The following is a 16,553-nucleotide window of genomic DNA, read 5'->3' on the forward strand; positions in this document are numbered from 1 at the left end:
AAACTGTCTGTCCCAAGTTTCCCGCTGGCATGATTTTTAAAGAAGTTGACCTGGAAAAGCATGTTTACTTCAGAACCAAAATAAAAAAAATATTTTTCACAAGGTTCCAAGCACACGAGTTTTTATTTTTAATCAGAGGGCTTAGTCAAAAGAATCTTAGTCAGAATAGAATTGCAAAATGTTTCTCACCAAGAACATTCTACAGTAATCCCTCGCTATATCGCGCTTTGACTTTCGCGGTTTCACTCTATCGCGGATTTTAAATGTAAGCACATCTAAATATATATCACAGATTTTTCGCTGGTCGCGGATTTCTGCGGACAATGGGTCTTTTAATTTATGCTACACGCTTCCTCAGTTTGTTTGCCCTGTTGATTTCATACAAGGGACGCTATTGGCGGATGGCTTAGAAGCTACCCAATCAGAGCACGTATTACATATTAACTAAAACTCCTCAATGCTATAAGATATGCATCCCTCGCGGAGCTTTATTGTTTGCTTGTCTCTGCCTCTCTCTCACCCTCTCTGACATTCTCTGCGCCTGACGGAGGAGCTGTGAGCAGAGGTGCTGTTTGCTTAAAAGATACTGACGCTCCTCTAAAAAATGCCGCTTTTTTGCGGTGCTCGGTATATTTAAAAGCACAAAAGCACACGTATTGATTTTTTGATTGTTGCTTTAATCTCGCTCTCTCTCTGACGTTCTCTGCGCCTGACGGAGGAGATGTGAGCAGAGGGGCTGTTTGCTTAGAAGATACTGACGCTCCTCTAAAAAATGCCGTGGCAAACTTAAAAGCACACGTATTGATTTTTTGATTATATGCATTTCTTTGCGAGCGCTCTCTCTCTCTCTCCCTCTGAAATTCTCTGCTCCTGAAGAGAAGATCTATTTGCATTCTTTTAATTGTGAGAAAGAACTGTCATCTCTGTCTTGTCATGGAGGACAGTTTAAACTTTTGACTAAAGGGTGTTATTTCATGTCTAGAGGGCTCTAATAATGTTAACAGTGTGGGAGAGTTTATAAGGGCTTAAAATATATAAAAATAACTACACAAACATATGGTTTCTACTTCGCGGATTTTCGTCTATCATGGGGTGTTCTGGAACGCAAACCCCGCGATCGAGGAGGGATTACTGTATTCAATAACCAGAGCCAAAACACTAAGACATGAAGTGAGTCAGTTCAAAAAGCAAGAGGCAAACCAAAATATTGAACATTAAATTTTGCACAAACACTAGTTCACTGGTTTAATGCATAACTCTGACAAGGCATTTTGTGCCTCTGCACTACAGTTTATTAGCTTTTATCAGAAGGGCAAACCTGTAGAAGCTGTCAATGTGTGATGTGACACAGTGTGGTCTCAAGAAAGTAAATAAAGTTCAAACTCACATAAAAAAAAAATTTCAGAAATAAAAATTTCAAAATGTAAAAAAATAAATACACAAATTGATGAAATGGATTTCCTCATAAAATAGCTCAACAGGCTAAAACAGTTGTACTCTACACTCTGAATCTAGACCCTGAATTCATGTCCACATCTGTGGGGTAAGTATATACAAATGAGGGAATGTTGCCTGAGTGAATTTCCCACCAGTTAAAACTGTATAGTTCTACAATATCTGTTGTCCAATCTCTTGCATGCTACCATTCCCTGTTAATTCTCAAACCAACAGAGGAGTGTAACCAGGTAATACAGTAAGTAGGGAGGCTAGTGCTCTGGATTGTTTTTTGACTAGTTTTTCACTTCCTATAGGAGATCTATCTTTAAGCTTATTATTTAGACTCTCTTCTTGTGTTAATTATAGGTGTTTTCTAGCCTTGGGATCCTTTTTCCTTCCATAAAAAGAAGTCCACTTTATAACTTCGTATTGTGTTCTGGAAACACTTTTTCCATTACAAATATTTCAAAGCGCTCAGACATTGGATAAAAGGCAAGGAATAATGTAACATCTAGTGTTAAATCTAGTAATACTAGATTTCAGCCCAACATTCTATCATTTCTTCACCATATTCAGAGGATTTGACCCTTTCTCTCTAATCATGCTATGTAAATTGTTTATGCTCTGGTTCTCTTTTGCCTGGACTACTGCACCTTTCTCCTTTGGGGGAGCGTTTCCTTCTTAATGGCTATCAGACCTTGACAGCTCCTGCCAATTGCAGCAGCTAAACTGGTATTTTCTGTTCCTCATTTCACTCCTACTACTTCTCTGATTTGGTCTCTCCACTGGCTTCCTGTTACTTCAAGAATCAAGTTCAGAACTCTTTGTCTTGAACTATAGTCCTCTGAATGCATTTGCCCCTCCATATCTCATATTTAGCCTCTCCAAATGTCCCTTCAACAAGTCTCTGTTCTCCCTCTGCCTGTCTGATTACCGTCCCCTTCTTGCTAGATGCGCCAAGATTGCACAATACATCTCCTTTCTTTCTTCAAAGCTCTGGAATGATCCCCCATTGTCTATTCGAAATGCATCCAATTTAGGTCTCTTTTAAAAATGCTCCTTTTAATGAAATATTTTGGAACTGCTTAATTTCTCTTACACAGGATAGCTGTACTTGCAAAGAGCTTAGGACTGATTTTTTGGGTGCATAACGTAGGCTACCACAGCTATGCTAATGACGCACAGCTGTATTTTTCAATAGTGCCTGATGACTCCGCCTCTCTTGATTTACTGACACAATGTCTTATTTGTGTTTCTGAATTGATGAGTAGTAATTTTCTCAAACGAAATAAGGAGAAAAAAGAAATTTTTGTGATCGGCAAAAATGGATATAATGAGGGTATTAGAAATAAACTTAATCCATTAGGATTAAAAGTCAAGGCGGAGGTAAAGAATTTAGGAGTAACTATTGACTCAGACCTGAATTTTAAATCACATATTAGTCAGATTACTAGTACAGCATTATTTCACTTAAGAAATATAGCAAAAGACCTCTTATAACATTGCAAGATACTGAGAAATTAGTTCACCCTTTTGTCTTAAATTGGCTAGATTATTGTAATGCACTCCTCTCAGGACTACACAAAAAAGACATCAATCGATGGCAACTAGTGCAGAATGCAGCTGCTAGAATCTTAACTAGGAAAAGAAAATCTGAGCACATCTCTTCAGTTCTGATGTCACTACATTGGTTACCTGTGTCATTTAGAATTGACTTTAAAATACTGCTTATGGATTACAAAGCCTTAAATAATCTCGCTCCATCTTTCAGAATGTCTTTCACCTTACACACCAAATCGTAACCTTAGATCTTCAAATTAATGTCTGCTTATAATTCCAAGAGCTAAACTTAAAAGAAGTGGTGAGGCAGCCTTTTGCTGTTATGCACCTAAAATCTGAAATAGCTTACCAATAGAAATTTGCCAGGCTAATACAATTGATCACTTTAGAAAACTGCTAAAAACTCATTATTTTAACATGACATTCTCATAGCTTCATTTTAGTTTAATCCTGATATTCTGTATATGCATTTAATTATCATTATCATTCATGGTGGCTCCGAAATCCGTACTAACCCCTACTTTCTCTGCTGTTCTTTTCTGGGTTTTGTCACCACCTCCAGATCAAAGCACCGTGCTGTGTCTACAATGATGGATTGAAGGCCAGAGATCCACATGACTGTCACCATCAAGTTCTTCCATGTGAACCTTGAATACAGTGAGGACTGATTGAGGTCATTTATGTTAGGTAGAATGCCTAGAGGGGGCTGGACAGTCTTGTGGTCTGGAACCTCTGCAGATTTTTTTTTCTCTGGCTATTTGGAATTTTTTTGTTTGTTTGTTTTTTTCTGTCCTCCCTCGCCATCATCAGACCTTACTTTTATTCTATGTTAATTAGTATTGCCTAATTTTATTTTTTATGTTTTTGTCTTTTTTCTCTTTCTTCATCCTTTAAAGCATTTTGAACTACATCATTTGTTGAAAACGTGCTACATAAATAAATGTTGTTGTTGTCTGTTCCACACAGACTGGGACTGAGCAATTCACTGAAACTGTGAGGTAGTTACCGTAACCATTTAAATCCAAATCTTTAAATGCTATGTTTTATTAGGCTGCATCTTATCTTAGCTTTCACTACACCCATGGTGCTCGAAGTTTCACTAGGGCTCCCCAAAACCCCCATTCTTTGATCAGATGTGGTGCTTGAAGCTTCATTAGGAAGCTAGAATACTGCCACTTTGTAACAGTGTACCGTGGTGTTCAATGTTTCATTGAGACCTACCTAGAATGCTGGCACTTTTCTTTAGCATACAAGTCTATCTCAGCCCTGGAAGTTTTAACAGGGGACCCTGCCCAGAGTACTGGCACCTTTCCTTAGCATACCAGTGTATCTCAGCACTAGAAGTTTCACTCCCACTCTTAAATCACATGCTATTGGATCACCATAAATAGATAACCACAAACATTAAGTCCCACTTCAAGCACTGCACAATACTACTTCATTTTATTGTCTTTAAGTACCATGTTGACACATAAGTGTGGTGGTCGTGCATATGATAACAGCTTACAATGTACTGCATTAATTTCAGTGTCACAGCTAACCCCAGAAGCACTGGATTCTTGGCAGGAACAACCCCAGGCAGGTCACCAATCCCTCATCCACCAACACACAGGGCCAATTTGAAATTGCCATTTAACCTGATTCTCACAAATTTAGGGATATGGCTGGAAAACCAACACAAGGACAGTGTGTAAAGTCCACACAGACAATGACTGGTCATTAGATCTGAACCCCAGACACTGGCCCAATGCACAACTTTGTATCTTTTCATAATCCATTCCGTCTGCAAAGGATACAAACAAAAGAAAATAAGACGTTTGGCAAATACAGAAGAGTCCATTCAGTCCATCAGATTTGCTTGCTTACCAAAATAGCTTAACCATTACAAAATCTCAACAGGATACCAGTACATATACACATTCCCTTTAATATTCAATATCAAAATTGTACTAATTTTGTAAATGGAAAGCTCATCCAAAAAACACTGCTGATTGCAAGACACAAGCAGAAACAAATTCTGTATTTTTTGTACCAAACACATCAGTGTCTTGTGACTACAGATTTTTCATGCTGAAAACATTATCTAATATAATAAGACAAACAAACTTAAAATTGAACACACACACACACATTTTTAGCTAATATGCATACAGTACATTTTGACTGTGTTCAGTTTATAAGTGATATTGATTTGAGAGGTAGGCAGCATGGCTGTCTCTATGCCATACTGGACGTGGAATGAATTGTTTCTAAGAGCTCTGGGTGATTTAGTACAACTTTGACAGAATACTGAAAGTTCATTAAAACAAATGGCAACATTTATAGCCAAAAATGACTTGTCGAATTTTGAGCGTAGCAAGATTCGTGAGCAATGATAAATTCATTGCAACAATACTGGATGAACAATAGGTGAATGTGAATGGCGGGACAAGCAGTTTCAAAGACAACTGTATTATTTTGAATCGTAACCTTAACTGTATTCAAATATATACTGCCTTTAACTTTTTGAATAAGTCCTATCAGTCTTCAGCCTATATACATCAGACTTCCAATACGACTCGGAGTCCTGCCACGTGCAAAAGTTCGCTGATGACACCACTATCGTGGGCTGCATCAGGAGTGGGCAGGAGGAGGAGTACAAGAAGCTAATAAAAGGCTTTGTTAAATGCTGTGACTCAAACCACTTACACCTGAACACCAGCAGGACCAAGGAACTGGTGGTGGATTTTAAGAAGCCCAGGCCCCTCATGGACCCCATGATCATCAGAGGAGACTGTGTGCAGAGGGTGCAAACCTATAAATACCTGGGAGTACAGCTGGAAGACAAATTGGACTGGTTTGCCAATACTGATGCTCTGTGTAAGAAAGCACAGAGCCGACTATACTTCCATAGAAGTTTGGTGTCCTTCAATATCTCCAATAAGATGCTGCAGATGTTCTACCAGATGGTTGTGGCGAGTGCCCTCTTCTACGCGGTGGTGTGCTGGGGAGGCAGCATAAAGAAGAAGGACGTCTCACGCCTGGACAAACTTGTTAGGAAGGCAGGCTCTATTGTAGGAATGAAGCTGGACAGTTTAATATCTGTAGCAGAGTGACGGGCACTAAGCAAACTCCTGTCAATCATGAAGAATCCACTGCATCCACTGAACAGTGTCATCTACAGGCAGAGGAGTAGCTCCACTGACAGACTGAGGAGATCGTTCCTCCCCCACACTATGCAACTCTTCAATTCCACCCGGGGGAGTAAATGCTAACATTATTCAAAGTTATTGTCTGTTTTTACATGCATTTTTATTACTCTTTAATTGAATATATATATATATTTTTTGTATCAGTATACTGCTGTTGGATTATGTGAATTTCCCATTGGGATTAATAAAGTATCTATCTATCTATCTATCTATCTATCTATCTATCTATCTATCTATCTATCTATCTATCTATCTACCATTTAAATCTCAAATTATTATTGCAAAAGCAGTTACCAATAAAAGACATTTACACTCAAGCACATAATTAAATTGCTATGCTAGGATGACTGTTTTATAAGTTTTAATGTTCATTAAAACCATAAATATTCAAATTTGTATTTATTGTCAGTGCAACACTGTCTCCACATTCAATAATGAATTAAGGACACCAAACAGAAACAATGAAAATGACTAATTTTAAAGAAGTGAAACAGAACTGAACTAATGGGCAGGACTGCTATAAAGTAAGATTTGTGCAGATTACAGACAACCTAAAAGTCACTTAAATTTTGAAAGAATATTAATATCTGAATATGAATGATATTTCTAAGTGGATGATATGAGAATATTTCTTGTGGCTTCTGATTAAGTATCAGTAGAAGCACAGGTTTTGGGAGCAAGATCAAGAACTAAAAATGAGCAACCAATTAAAATGAAACTGCAAAGCAATATGGAGGTTGACATAAGCCAAAAAATGCATTACTGGCAATGCAACAGTGAAAAGGCAGTGAACTGGATGCCTGAACATCTGTGATACTTTTTTTTTTTTTTCTTTTACCAGATGACAAGAGGGAAATTAACACTAATTTTTAAAATCTAGTCATTTCTAGCTGGCTCAGCTCCTAGTTTCCTTTTGACAGATAGCACACACTTCTCGAGCAGCTGTAAGATACTGCAGACACATTCAGAAGTATAGAAAGAGAACATGATTTTGCACATTTTTGCACAGTTATCCTGGTATAGGATGGCAACTTGTCCAGCTCTATTTTCTGCCTTGCACCCAATGCTGTCGTGATAGACTACACCTCTGAATTTGATTAAGTGAGTTCGAGAATATACTAACTTTGCTTTGTTTGAAACTAAAAGCCTAAAACACACCTTTAACTGTGCCATGTGAGATCAAATTGCATCCTCATTAAATGTTTCTTTTTTAATTGTAACAAAATTATCAGTATTTCATTACTTCTACAGGGTGTAACATTGGAATACTGCTGAACGTCTAACAATATGACAACATTCACAAAATACTTAGTGTTACCAAAATGCAACCACAAAGCCATCTTCAGGAAGCGTCAATCAGGAAGCATCTATAGAATTATGGACCTCTTAAGTTCAGCCATCAGCCGGGAGTAAGCGCCTGCTAAATCTCAACAGCTGATAATGGACCAAAATAAAATGTTTACACTTTATGCAACCACTACACCTGGACTACGTATATAGACGGCAATGTCAAAAATCTTTATCAGGACAAACCAATGCAGATTATTTTGTGACAGAGTAAACTTTTACCTGCTTTCTGTGAGAACTGCATAAAGTGTCAATAGCTATAACACATCCAAAAGACAACAGAAAAAGCAATTATTTTACTATTTGAATATACTGTATAAAAACTGCTCAAAAAAATTAAAGGAACACTTTGAAAACACATCAGATCTCAATGGGAAAAAGAAATCCTCCTGGATATCTATACTGATATAAACTGGGTAATGTGTTAGGAACGAAAGGATGCCACATCGTTTGATGGAAATGAAAATGATCAACCTACAGAGGCCGGAATTCAAAGACGCCCCAAAAATCAGAGTGAAAAAATTATGTGGCAGGCTAGTCCTTTTTGCCAAAATTTAATTGCAGCAACTCAAAATTGCACGCAGCACTTTGTATGGCCCCTGTGTTCTTGTATACATGCCTGACAACATCGGTGCATGCTTCTAATGAGATGACAGATGGTGTTGTGGGGGATCTCCTCCCAGATCTGGACCACGGCATCACTGAGCTCCTGGACAGTCTGAGGTGCAACCTGGTGGCATTGGATGGACCAAAACATAATGTCCCAGAGGTGTTCTATTGGATTTAGGTCAGGAAAGTGCGGTGGCCAGTCAATGGTATCAATTCCTTCATCCTCCAGGAACTGCCTGCATACTCTCACCACATGAGGCCAGGAATTGTCGTGCACCAGGAGCCACTGTACCAGCATAGGGTCTGACAATGGGTCCAAGGATTTCATCCTGATACCTAATGGCAGCCAAGGTGCCTTTGTCAAGCCTGTAGCGATCTGTGTGACCCTCCATGGATATGCCTCCCCAGACAATCATTAACCCACCACCAAACCGCTCATGCTGAATGATGTTACAGGCAGCATAATGTTCTCCATGGCTTCTCAAGACCCTTTCACTTCTGTCACGTGCTCAGGGTGAACCTGCTCTCATCTGTAAAAAGCACAGGGCACCAGTGGTGCATCTGCCAATTCTGGTATTCTATGGCGAATGCCAATCGAGCTGCATGCTGCTGGGCAGTGAGCTCAGGGCCCATTAGAGGACATGGGGCCCTTGGGTCACCATCATGAAGTCTTTTTGGTTGTTTGGTCAGAGACATTCACACCAGTGGCCTGCTGGAGGTCATTTTGTAGGGCTCTGGCAGTGCTCATCCTGTTCCTCCTTGCCCAAAGGAGCAGATACTGGTCCTGCTGATGGGTTATGGACCTTCTATGGCCCTCTCCAGCTCTCCTAGAGTAACTGCTTGTCTCCTAGAATCTCCTCCATGCCCTTGAGACTGTGCAGGGAGACACAGCAAACCTTCTGGCAATGACACGTATTGATGTGCCATCCTGGAGAAGTTGGACTACCTGTGCAACCTCTGTAGGGTCCAGGTATCGCCTCATGCTACCAGTAGTGACACTGACTGTAGCCAAATGCAAAACTAGTGAAGAAACAGTCAGAAAAGATGAGGAGGGAAAATGTCAGTGGCCTCCACCTGTTAAACCATTCCTGTTTTGGGGGTCATCTCATTGTTGCCCCTCTAGTGCATCTGTTGTTAATTTTATTAACACCACAACAGCTGAAACTGATTAACAACCCCCTCTGCTACTTAACTGACCAGATTAATATCCCATAAGTTTCATTGACTTTATGCTATACTCTGATTAAAAAGTGTTCCTTTAATTCTTTTGAGCAGTATAGTTTACAGTGACTACATAATGCAAAAGGGCAAAAGAATCCAAATCTTACACAAAGTAAATTAGCAGGGAAATAAAATAGCCAAATACATTTGGAAGACTTTAGGTAAAGTGAACTTTTGTGAAGTGGGTTACAGTTGCAGTCTGGTCACTCTCTTTGTGAGGTTTCCTTTGACTATTTGGCTGTTCTGATTTCCTCTAACATCCAGAAGGTTATGTTGATCAAATACTCAAAACTGTTCCTGTAAAGATGACTTGTTTCAGGCTGACCATCATCCATGGCTGGTTTCTGCCAGTGCATGAACCTCCAACAAGTCTGTTATTTTTTATAAAAAAGAATCAGTGAATGACTGTAACAGGTGCCATTTTAAAACAATACAGTTGATTATTGTATCTAACAAAGCATTCGATAGAAAGCTTCAATCAAAACAATTTAGACCAAACATAAAAATAAGGGTTGGCAAAGCAAAGTTGAATAGATACTTTAATGAATGGTTAAGTGAAAATGAATTCTGTAACACTGTAGTTTAGGTACTGCAAAATGCATCTGTTATTCATGCACTGTTATGTAACAAGACCTTAACATTTATAGAATCAGTAAAGTGGTTATTTATCTGTGTTCAGTGAGGCATATTAAGAGTATGTAAAAAGTACTTGTAAATATGAAAGATTTACAGGTATTACACTGAAGCAGAAAATCTCAAGAGAAATATGTCCCACTTAAGCCCTCTCTGACCATTCCAAAGTGAAGATATTTTAGTAAGCCACACTGCACAGAGATGAATAATCACTTTAGTGATGCTTTGTAAGTGCTATTAGGATCATAAGAAGTCTTTGTCAATGTCTTCATACATAACAATTTATGAGTAAGAGATGCATTTTTGCAGTACCTAAACTAAAGTGTTTTCAGTGCGTCTCTTCTATTTTAAATTCTTATGATTTGACAAAGAACCCCAGCTTGAGGCTCAGCTTTGCTCAAGTATAACCTTCACTCTCATGTCACGGCTAAAAGAATGTCGAAAGTTCACCCTTCTTTATCCATCAACCCTCACTTCTATATTTCAATAGTAAATTGACAGTAATTATTCCAAGCTGAGAAAAATAAGAGACAGTTGATTGCATTTAATTGGAATTTGATTAAATATAGATTTGAACTCCTTGGAATGTTTGCATCTCATCTCTTAAAAACAGCACAGATATAATTTTCATTAGAACATTATTTTAGATTATTTGGTGGAAAAGAAAGTTTCAGAGTAAAAAAAAAATATTCTTTGCAGAATGTGCCCTCTCCTGAAAAGGTGTTATGTGACTAGACACATCGCTTCAGATACCTGAAAGCAACTCCATCTATTAACATACTATGATTCTATTGAAGGAGTTAAGATACTGTTTACAGCCTCCATACAACACAAGAGGGTGCACTTTACCCATCATAAGATTTTGTAAAAACCTCAGAAAATACTCTGCTGTTGCTGTTTCTTGCACAAATGTAAAATTAGCCAAACTGAGGCCTAATTAAAATGAACCATTGGCTCACAAAACTATAATAAGATACATATTAAAGTAACTTCCTGGTACAAAACCTAATATGGCTCATAAGTGTACGACAGTCAGTTTAAAGGCTATGTCTGCTATACCCTCAACCTTGCCCTTTCTAAAGATGTATGGCCCACAAAGAACCCCACACAGCATTGATATAATTTTCACAAGTAAACCCTAGCTGGAGCAGTTATGAAAATTATCCTGCCAGCATTTCAGATTTTCCTGTCAGATAGATAGGCCCAATATCCTGCTACTGTCTCTAACCCATTTTCACCTTCTAATATATACAGAGATAAGCCACTGCATTTTCTGTGCTTCTGGATCTTGGTTATAAACTCAAAACAGATAAGAACAACAGTCTCTTGCCATTTCTGCTAACTCTGTCCCACATAGAGATAGATACTGTGTGTGCATCATACCTCATTTTAGCTTCAGATACACAGACATACACACCTCAGTGTAAGAACCTACACATGTACAAAATAAAGGCTTTAAAACTGAAAAATAATTCATGTTACTGTTGATTTTCCTTTTAAACACTGCCCAAAACAAAAATTATGGTATATTGTCAAAAGACAGCAGAAAATAGACAGATAGGAAAGGCACTGTATGGTAGATATTTTCATTAGACATGAATGGCACTGATAGATAGATAGATAGATAGATAGATAGATAGATAGATAGATAGATAGATAGATAGATAGATAGATAGATAGATAGATAGATAGATAGATAGATAGATAGATAGATAGATAGATAGAGAGGACACTATACATAGCAGCCATACCCACCTTCACTTCAGAGAAGGTAATCCACCTGAAGTCAAGTATGGTCAGGCCCGCTCAGAATTTGGATTTGAGAACATCTAGGAAAAGCTTGGGTTGCTGCTGGAAGAGCAGTTGGTGAGTCCATCAGGGGGTGCTTACCTTGTGGTTTTTAATTTGATCCAAATGCCTCAATGCAGTGACAGGGACACTGCGCTCTATATCGCCACCATTCTTTGGATCTGATGTAAAACCAAGGTCCTGACTCTGTGGTCATAAAATAAATCTGGGCCTCTATCAAAAATAGTAGGGTGTTTCTTGATGTCCTGGCTCAACTGCACACCACAACCTGATTATTCTGCCCCCCTAATCATCCTTTTCCCCTAAATAGTTGTCTGTCTCACCCCCTCACCAGCTAATACCTAAAGTGTGATGAGTGTACTGGTGCATATATGGCTGACGTTACATTATTCAGGTGGATGCTACATTGGTTGGTGATGGTAACTGGTTCCCCAATGTTTATGTAAAGTACTTTATGCAGGTTAGAAAAGTCAGTCCGTCAGTCATTATCCAACCCACTATATCCTAACACAGGATAATGGGTGTCTGCTGGAGCCAATCCCACCCAACACAGGGCGCAAGGCTGGAACAAACCCCAGGCAGGGCGCCAGCCCACCGCAGGGCTATAAAAGTGCTTTACAAATTTAATTTATTATTATTATTATTATACAGGCTATTCAAAATGAAACAGCAGATTTCAAAAATGTATTTCAAACAAACTGTACAAGACAGATACACATTCCACACATCACTGGATAGAGGAAAATTCAAAGTTTAAAAGCCCACCTAAAAGCACTAGTGAATGCTACCGAGTGCTGTTTCTCGTTTATAGTAAAATGGCAATGACACCACAAGAGAAATCATTTTGTGTGCTGCAATTTGCGAAGTGTGAGTCCATTATTCAAGTGCAACATGAATTCTGCTGATGGTTCAACAAACAGTCGCCTCGTCATAAGCAAATTTACGAGTGGCATAAAAAATTCGTAGAAGAAGGTTGAATATGCAAACGTACAAGCAGTGGTCATGGTCTTGGTCATCCACGCACGTCAGAAGAAAATGTTCAGTGTATCCGAGGTGTGTTCAGTAACTAGGGGCCAGTTGACTCGTGTGTGGCAAAAAATGGTCTACCATTTTGATGCTTGTTGCGCTACACATGGTGCTCATGTTGAGTGCATACAACCTCAAGGACCATAGGACCAAACTTTCAACTTTCCTCTATTCAGTGATGTGTGGAATGTGTTTCTGTCTTATACAGTTTGTTTGAAATACATTTTTGAAATCTGCTGTTTCATTTTGAATAGCCCTGTATATATAGATAGATCAGGTAAACAAGAAAGGCACTATATGATAGGTAGCAAGATAGATCACAATATGATAGAGAGATCTGATAGACATGAAAGGAAAGGTGCTATATAACAGATAGATATCCATCCCTTTTCACTATAAAATTACAGAAAGCAGGGAATTCAGAGTCTGTTCTATGACAATCATGTGCAACTCTGGGCACCAGTTCACCACAGACCACACTCTCTGACACAGCCACACTCATTCATGCTGGTCCAATTTGGGGGCACCAAGTAACCTTGTGGGAGATGATAAAGTACCCATAGAAATCCCACTCAAACTCCACTTAGACAGTGACTAAGCTGCAAGTGAAACACAGATCTTTAAAGCTGTAAAGCAGTAACGTTAAATATATACAGTATTTCATGTATAAGCTGGTGTGTGTGTATATACATATACATGTATGTATATATATATATTTGTATATATATATATATATATATATATATATATATATATATATATATATATATATATGTGTGTGTGTGTGTGTATATGTATATATATGAATGTATTTATATATGTAAGATTTGTTTTTCTTTATTAGCCACAATGTGGAAGACTGTTCCAGTGGACAACAAAACCAACACAAATATATTAATATAGTTAAACCTCATACTAAATGTAATTTCTGCATTCTTTAATAAGACAAACAAAGAAAATCTATACAAAAATCTGATTTAAGGTAAATTATTTTATTTCTCAAGAAATTATTTTCTTCAGATTTACAGTTTCACGAATACTTAATAAATAATAAAATTGAATTCATACAACTAAATTGCAGTTTGTCACCATTCTCACAATTGCATAAAGGCACCGTGTCGTGCAGAAGTTGAACAATACGCCCACATAACCCACCCCAAAACTGTGCTCCTGCTTCATTTTTATATACAGCCGGCTTCACAAAACGCGTGCGCGTGCCCGCCCGTGTAACAATGATCTTGCTCAGGTGGCAGTCACACTGGTTCTGTTTTCGGCCTGAACACGTCATTGGCCACGGCGAGGCGTAATGGTCCTGCTTTTACGATTTGTTTTACAAGGTGGCAGATGCTTTACTGCCTGCCCAGGCCATGTTCAACGTATCCCGTTTTGACCATAAACTCTAGAACACAGTTTTAATTGAATGTTACTACAGATTAAATGTAGTTCGCTTTTTGAATTTTTCAGAGGTGGGGAAGTGGGAGTGTTAGATGTTTTAAGACATTTTCTGACACGCTTACTAGAAAAGTAGCCTCTTTGGTTCCACAAAATAACCCCATTCATGAAATAAATAAAGAAGTTCATTATTAATTTATCCGATCACACACGCTCTGACTCTAATGTTTGTTTAACCAGCTGTTTCCACCCCGCACTCCCTAAAACTTCATAGAAGTGTGCCTTATGTAAATGCCCTTGAAGACCGTTTGCCCCCAAAAGAACATTTTGTCGTTGTAAGCAGTGCATACAAGCGGTCCTTTCAGACGGTGAGCTGACTGTGCGTTACAGTTATCCAGACAAATTCACAATTCATCAGGTTTTCAACAGAAGCTAATTGAGAGCCTATCGAAATGTGCTTGGAATAACGATGCAATAACTAACGGTTTTCCATTCATACATTTGTAATCTGGAATTATTTTTTGTCTGATTCTTTTTCAGATAACCGTCATTCATTATTATTTGTATTATTATTCTTTGGAAATGTGCACTGAGTTCTTAAAACAAAAGATCAATACCACTGCAGGCGGTAATATATATATATATATATATATATATATATATATATATATATATATATATATATATAAAATTGCTTTTGAGTAAATAACGTTAACATGTTATTCTATATTACAGATCAAGTTAATTTGGTAACTTTTGAAGGTCAAAAGTAAATTCGTCCCGTTCACAGTTGATTCCACGTTTACGTTGCTTCCTACAGCATTGTAATTATAAAAGAGAGTTCGGGAAACCGATGGATTTGACCAAATGATTGACTGAGTTACTGACTGATTGATTGTAACCAGAGTCTTCTTTATGATTCGCACCCTTACATGTTACAGACGCTGTAGCCTCACTGGGTGAATCACAACAAAAACATAGTTGCATTACTATAAAAAGCATCAGTGCATTCACCAAACTTTCCAAAAGCTCAATGACCAAAAGTTCAATAAAATGATTCAGTCTGATATATTTACAGCGTAACAGTATTGCAATCGGATGCGAACAATGTCCTTATTCAAAAGTTTCTAGAAAGTCGTGTAGCTTGAAATAGTGTAACACATGCAAAATATTGTGAACACCAATAAACTTTAGCATCATAACAATTAACTAAAACCGCACGTAGACTAGCGGAGACGCGCCTGAATAATGCCATCTAGTGAAGAGGTGTATTTCATGTAAGTAACCTGTTCATTTTTATATTTGATAGGTTTATTGTTTTCTTTTACAAACTAATGTAACAGAAAATAAAAAAATAACAATTAAAAGCTGCAGCACAAATCACGTTTATAAAAATCCGTAATGGTTTATTTATTTACTGATACAGAGATGTGAAGTATTGAATATAAAACCACATTCTACTGAAAGTAGTACGGATTCGTTTTTATTTATTTATTTTTAATACGGAATGATATATAGGAAAAAAAACTCACCTTGTGAAGTTGCGTGTTAAGGTCTTGGAGACTCAGGGGTCCTGTTCCACCGAGGTGGGAGTCCAGATCGTAGCAAACTTGGAGCAGGAATCACGTCATATGCACAAGCGCCAAGAACTACTAATTACTACCCTAACAATCACCTCATAGAAACTTTCATACGTTAAAAAAAATAAGTTGGGAAGCCACAATGCAGCTTAACTCCCACCTCAAAAAAAGATCCAATTGTCTCACGCTGTGTTTTCTTTTCGCAGCTTTCCAAGTAAGGAGTAATGATCGACTGGCTGCAATGTATACAGATTAGTGGGTCGAGATTTAAATATAATTACTGTTTTAGTTGTAGTGAGCCATGCAGCAGGACACGTTAATCTGACTGATGCGATCCCTTTCTTTGCACATTTACTTATAGTGAAATTCCAGGGGGTTGGGTGAGTGGGTGGAGAACGCTATTACATGGTAAAAAGTCAGGGTTCATGTCACTGTCGGCGCCCCAAACACCAACCCACCCGATTGTTAAAAATCTTTTCAGAGAGAGATATGGGGCGGAGATGGGGGTCTTAACCAAACAATTGTATAGATATCATAGATGGAAGCAGTGGGGTGTCGGGGTGGTCCGCACACAGCTTCCGCCTTCACCTGTGGGAAAAGGTACTCGTCGGCTAATATGTAGCTCACACAAAGACGCTCTGCGCGACCCCTCAAAGAGCAGCGATTGAGTTCGCGAAGTCGACTGTGACCAAGCAAACCTGCGCCGGGCCGTTACAGGAGGGCAAACAATGAGCTCGCAAACAGCGCT

At 38.4% G+C, this 16,553-nt stretch overlaps 1 protein-coding gene across 1 annotated transcript in view; it reads right to left on the bottom strand.

Moving 5' to 3' along the window:
* Positions 1-16,193, bottom strand: part of LOC120532856 (hyaluronan and proteoglycan link protein 1-like) — a 107,147-nt gene extending 90,954 nt beyond the window's left edge. The window contains exon 1 of the mRNA XM_039759293.1: positions 15,758-16,193. The gene's annotated coding sequence lies outside the window, so the exon portion shown is untranslated. The remainder of the gene's footprint in view (positions 1-15,757) is intronic.
* Between the last annotated feature and the right edge of the window lie 360 nt (positions 16,194-16,553).

This window comes from Polypterus senegalus, chromosome 7, assembly GCF_016835505.1.
Source record: "Polypterus senegalus isolate Bchr_013 chromosome 7, ASM1683550v1, whole genome shotgun sequence".
NCBI classification, from domain to species: Eukaryota; Metazoa; Chordata; class Cladistia; order Polypteriformes; family Polypteridae; genus Polypterus; species Polypterus senegalus.